This window comes from Lethenteron reissneri, unplaced genomic scaffold (assembly GCF_015708825.2).
Source record: "Lethenteron reissneri isolate LAM-NWPU_2019-01 unplaced genomic scaffold, ASM1570882v1 scaffold_1630, whole genome shotgun sequence".
Classification (NCBI taxonomy): Eukaryota; Metazoa; Chordata; class Hyperoartia; order Petromyzontiformes; family Petromyzontidae; genus Lethenteron; species Lethenteron reissneri.
The window spans coordinates 1,474,275-1,480,242 of record NW_026891367.1 but is presented as its reverse complement, the minus strand read 5'-3'; positions in this window follow the sequence as shown (position 1 = coordinate 1,480,242).

Genomic DNA, 5,968 nt, shown 5'->3' with positions numbered 1-5,968 from the left:
GAGTCTGTGGGTGACAGTGCTGAGTCTATGACAGTGCTGAGTCTATGGGTGACAGTGCTGAGTCTATGACATGCTGAGTCTATGGGTGGCAGTGCTGAGTGGGTGACAGTTTTGAGTCTATGGGTGGCAGTGCTGAGTCTATGGATGGCAGTGCTGATTCTATGGTGGCAGTGCTGAGTCTATTGGGTGACAGTGTTGAGTCTATGGGTGGCAGTGCTGATCTATTTGACAGTGTTGAGTCTATGGGTGGCAGTGCTATATTGGCAGTGCTGAGTCTATGGGTGGCAGTTGCTGAGTCTATGGGTGACAGTGTTGAGTCTATGGTGACAGTGTTGAGTCTATGGGTGGCAGTGCTGAGTCTATGGTGGCAGTGCTGAGTCTATGACAGTGCTGAGTCTATGGGTGGCAGTGTTGAGTCTATGACAGTGCTGAGTCTATGGGTGGCAGTGCTGAGTCTATGACAGTGCTGAGTCTATGGGTGACAGTGTTGAGTCTATGACAGTGCTGAGTCTATGGGTGGCAGTGTTGAGTCTATGTGTAACAGTGCTGAGTCTATGGGTGGCAGTGCTGAGTCTAACAGTGCTTAGTTCTGGGTGGCAGTGCTGAGTCTATGACAGTGCTGAGTCTAGGGTGACAGTGTTGAGTCTATGACAGTGCTGAGTCTATGGGGGCAGTGTTGATTCTATGACAGTGCTGAGTCTATGGGTGGCAGTGTTGAGTCTATGTGTAACAGTGCTGAGTCTATGGGTGGCAGTGAGTCTATGGGTGGCAGTGTGAGTCTATGACAGTGCTGAGTCTATGGTGGCAGTGTTGAGTCTAGTGTAACAGTGCTGAGTCTATGGGTGGCAGTGCTGAGTCTATGGGTGGCAGTGCTGATCTATGACAGTGCTGAGTCTATGGGGCAGTGCTGAGTCTATGGGTGACATGTTGAGTCTATGGGTGGCAGTGCTGAGTCTATGGTGCAGGCTGTTGAGTCTATGACAGTGCTGAGTCTATGACATGCTGAGTCTATGGGTACAGTGCTGAGTCTATTGGGGACAGTGCTGAGTCTATGACGATGCTGGTGAGGGTCTATGACAGTGCTGAGTCTATGGTGGGCAGTGCTTGAGTCTATGGGTGGCCGTGCTGAGTCTATGACAGTGCTGAGTCTATGGGTGACAGTGCTGAGTCTATGGGTGACAGTGCTGAGTCTATGCCAGTGCTGAGTCTATGGGTGGCAGTGTGAGTCTATGACAGTGTGAGTCTATGGGTGACAGTGTGAGTCTATGGGTGACAGTGTGAGTCTATGACAGTCTGCGTGAGTCTATGGGTGACAGTGTGAGTCTATGACAGTGTGAGTCTATGGGTGACAGTGTGAGTCTATGGGTGACAGTGTGAGTCTATGACAGTGTGAGTCTATGGGTGACAGTGTGAGTCTATGGGTGGCAGTGTGAGTCTATGGGTGGCAGTGCTGAGTCTATGGGTGGCAGTGCTGAGTCTGGGTAGCAGTGCTGAGTCTATGACAGTACTGAGTCTATGGGTGGCAGTGCTGAGTCTATGACAGTGCTGAGTCTATGGGTGGCAGTGCTGAGTCTATGGGTGGCAGTGCTGAGTCTATGGGTGGCAGTGCTGAGTCTATGACAGTGCTGAGTCTATGGGTGGCAGTGCTGAGTCTATGGGTGGCAGTGCTGAGTCTATGGGTGGCAGTGCTGAGTCTATGGGTGGCAGTGCTGAGTCTATGGGTGGCAGTGTTGAGTCTATGACAGTGCTGAGTCTATGGGTGGCAGTGCTGAGTCTATGGGTGGCAGTGCTGAGTCTATGACAGTGCTGAGTCTATGGGTGGCAGTGCTGAGTCTATGGGTGGCAGTGCTGAGTCTATGACAGTGCTGAGTCTATGGTGGCAGTGCTGAGTCTATGGTGGGCAGTGCTGAGTCTATGGTGGCAGTGCTGAGTCTATGGGTGACAGTGTTGAGTCTATGGATGGCAGTGCTGAGTCTATGGGTGGCAGTGCTGAGTTATGGGTGCAGTGCTGATCTATGGGTGGCAGTGCTGAGTCTATGACAGTGCTGAGTCTATGGGTGACAGTGTTGAGTCTATGGGTGGTAGTGCTGATCTATGACAGTGCTGAGTCTATGACAGTGTTGAGTCTATGACAGTGATCTATGACAGTGCTGAGTCTATGGTGGCAGTGTGGTCTATGACAGTGCTGAGTCTATGGGTGGCAGTGCTGAGTCTATGGGTGGCAGTGCTGAGTCTATGGGTGGCAGTGTTGAGTCTATGACAGTGCTGAGTCTAGACATGCTGAGTCTATGGGTGGCAGTGCTGAGTCTATGGGTGGCAGTGCTGAGTCTATGGGTGGCAGTGCTGAGTCTATGACAGTGCTGAGTCTATGGGTGGCAGTGCTGAGTCTATGGGTAGCAGTGCTGAGTCTATGACAGTGCTGAGTCTATGGGTGGCAGTGCTGAGTCTATGACAGTGCTGAGTCTATGGGTGGCAGTGCTGAGTCTATGGCAGTGCTGAGTCTATGGGTGGCAGTGCTGAGTCTATGACAGTGCTGAGTCTATGGGTGGCAGTGCTGAGTCTATGGGTGGCAGTGCTGAGTCTATGGGTGGCAGTGCTGAGTCTATGGTGGCAGTGCTGAGTCTATGGGTGGCAGTGTTTAGTCTATGACAGTGCTGAGTCTATGGTGGCAGTGCTGAGTCTATGGGTGGCAGTGCTGAGTCTATGACAGTGCTGAGTCTATGGTTGGCAGTGCTGAGTCTATGGGTGGCAGTGCGAGTCTATGACAGTGCTGAGTCTATGGGTGGCAGTGCTGAGTCTATGGGTGGCAGTGCTGAGGTCTATGACAGTGCTGGAGTCTATGGGGGCAGTGCTGAGTCTATGGGTGGCAGTGCTGAGTCTATGGGGTGGCAGTGCTGAGTCATGACAGTTGCTTGAGTCTATGGGTGACAGTGTTGAGTCTATGGGTGGCAGTGCTGAGTCTATGACAGTGCTGAGTCTATGACAGTGTTGAGTCTATGACAGTGCTGAGTCTATGACAGTGCTGAGTCTATGGGTGGCAGTGCTGAGTCTATGGGTGGCAGTGCTGAGTCTAGGGTGGCAGTGCTGAGTCTATGGGTGGCAGTGCTGAGTCTATGACAGTGCTGAGTCTATGGGTGGCAGTGTTGAGTCTACAGTGCTGAGTCTATGGGTGGCAGTGCTGAGTCTATGGGTGGCAGTGCTGAGTCTATGGGTGGCAGTGTTGAGTCTATGACAGTGCTGAGTCCTATGGGTGGCAGTGCTGAGTATGGGTGGCAGTGCTGAGTCTATGGGTAGCATTGCTGAGTCTATGGTGGCAGTGCGAGTCTATGGGTGGCATGCTGAGTCTATGGGTGGCAGTGCTGAGTCTATGGGTGGCAGTGCTGAGTCTATGGGTGGCAGTGCTGAGTTCTATGGTGGCAGTGCTGAGTCATGACAGTGCTGAGTCTAGGGTGGCAGTGTGAGTCTATGACAGTGCTGAGTCTATGGGTGGCAGTGCTGAGTCTATGGGTGACAGTGCTGAGTCTATGGGTGGCAGTGCTGAGTCTATGGGTGGCAGTGCTGAGTCTATGGGTGACAGTGCTGAGTCTATGGGTGGCAGTGCTGAGTCTATGGGTGGCAGTGCTGAGTCTATGGGTGACAGTGCTGAGTCTATGGGTGGCAGTGTTGAGTCTATGACAGTGCTGAGTCTATGGGTGGCAGTGCTGAGTCTATGACAGTGCTGAGTCTATGGGTGACAGTGCTGAGTCTATGGGTGGCAGTGCTGAGTCTATGGTGACAGTGCTGAGTCTATGGGTGACAGTGTTGAGTCTATGACAGTGCTGAGTCTATGACAGTGCTGAGTCTATGGGTGACAGTGCTGAGTCTATGGGTGACAGTGCTGAGTCTATGACAGTGCTGAGTCTATGGGTGACAGTGCTGAGTCTATGACAGTGCTGAGTCTATGACAGTGCTGAGTCTATGGGTGACAGTGCTGAGTCTATGGGTGACAGTGCTGAGTCTATGGGTGGCAGTGCTGAGTCTATGGGACAGTGCTGAGTCTATGACAGTGCTGAGTCTATGACAGTGCTGAGTCTATGGGTGGCAGTGCTGAGTCTATGGGTGACAGTGCTGAGTCTATGGGTGGCAGTGCTGAGTCTATGGGTGACAGTGCTGAGTCTATGGGTGGCAGTGTTGAGTCTATGACAGTGCTGAGTCTATGACAGTGCGCGTCTATGGTGACAGGCTGAGTCTATGGGTGACAGTGCTGAGTCTATGACAGTGCTGAGTATGACAGTGCTGAGTCTATGGGTGACAGTGCTGAGTCTATGGGTGGCAGTGCTGAGTCTATGGGTGACAGTGTTGAGTCTATGGTGACAGTGCTGAGTCTATGGTGGCAGTGCTGAGTCTATGGGTGCAGTGCTGAGTCTATGGGTGGCAGTGCTGAGTCTATGGGTGGCAGTGCTGAGTCTATGGGTGGCAGTGCTGAGTCTATGACAGTGCTGAGTCTATGACAGTGCTGAGTCTATGACAGTGCTGAGTCTATGGGTGACAGTGCTGAGTCTATGGGTGGCAGTGCTGAGTCTATGACAGTGCTGAGTCTATGACAGTGCTGAGTCTATGGGTGGCAGTGCTGAGTCTATGGGTGGCAGTGCTGAGTCTATGACAGTTTTGAGTCTATGGGTGGCAGTGTTGAGTGTATGAAAGTGGTTATTATAAAAAAATCTCGAAATTGTTCCTTGTGCCATGAATGTGCGTGTTGGTAGTCTATTTCTAGTTGTATTCAGACACCCAAATTGTTACATCTCACCGAAACATGCCTCCTTCATCAACGACGCTGCATACAATCAAGGGATGTGACTTTCGATTTAAAGCTTTCGTGACTGCAAGGATCATCTCTTGGTTCTTCCCATGAATATGCTAAACTCCTCTTGATATGCACATTCTTTTGTCAAGGTGCTCTTCTTCCACCTCCAACCCAGCGTATATATATAAGCTCCAGCTTGGCAGTGTCTCATTCTTCACCTGAAGACGGCTGCTTGCGTTGTGGCCGAAACGTCGTGAGAATTATTTTATTATTTCCCTTCTACGTGAAGACTTTACCGAAAGAAGCAAGAAGATGAATCCCTGCTGCAGTCACGAAAGAAGCTTTACATCGAAACATAAAAATGTTTATTTTCATTATTTTATTATTTCCCTTCTACGCGACTTTACCGAAAAAGAATAAAATAATATCACAATATATTTTATTGTGTTTTATTTTCATTATTTTATTACTTCCCTTCTACGCGACTTTACCGAAAAAGAATAAAATAATATGACAATATATTTTATTGTGTTTTATTTTCATCATTTTATTACTTCCCTTCTACGTGACGACTTTACCGAAAGAACCAAGAAGAAGCGATGTAACGGTTGCTTTTATTTAACGTCAACGGAAAGTGACAAACGGCACAAAAGGACAACTTTTCTTTCACGTAACCCCATTTTCAACAAAGGAGAAACACAAAAACAACAACAACAACAACAACAACAACACCAACAACAACACCACACAACAACAACACAACAACACAACAACACAACACCAACAACAACACACCAACAACACAACACCAACAACACACCAACAACAACACCAACAACAACACCAACAAACAACAACAACACCAACACCAACACAACAACACACCAACAACAACACCAACAACACAACACCAACAACAACACCAACAACAACACCAACCACCAACAACACCAACAACAACAACAACAACACCAACAACAACAACAACCAACAACAACCCAACAACAACACCACCAACAACAACACCAACACAACAACAATAACAACACCACCAACAACACACCAACAACAACACCAACAACAACACCAACAAACAACACCACAACAACACCAACAACAACAACAACAACACCAACAACAACAACAACAACACCAACAACAACACCAACAACAACACCAACAACA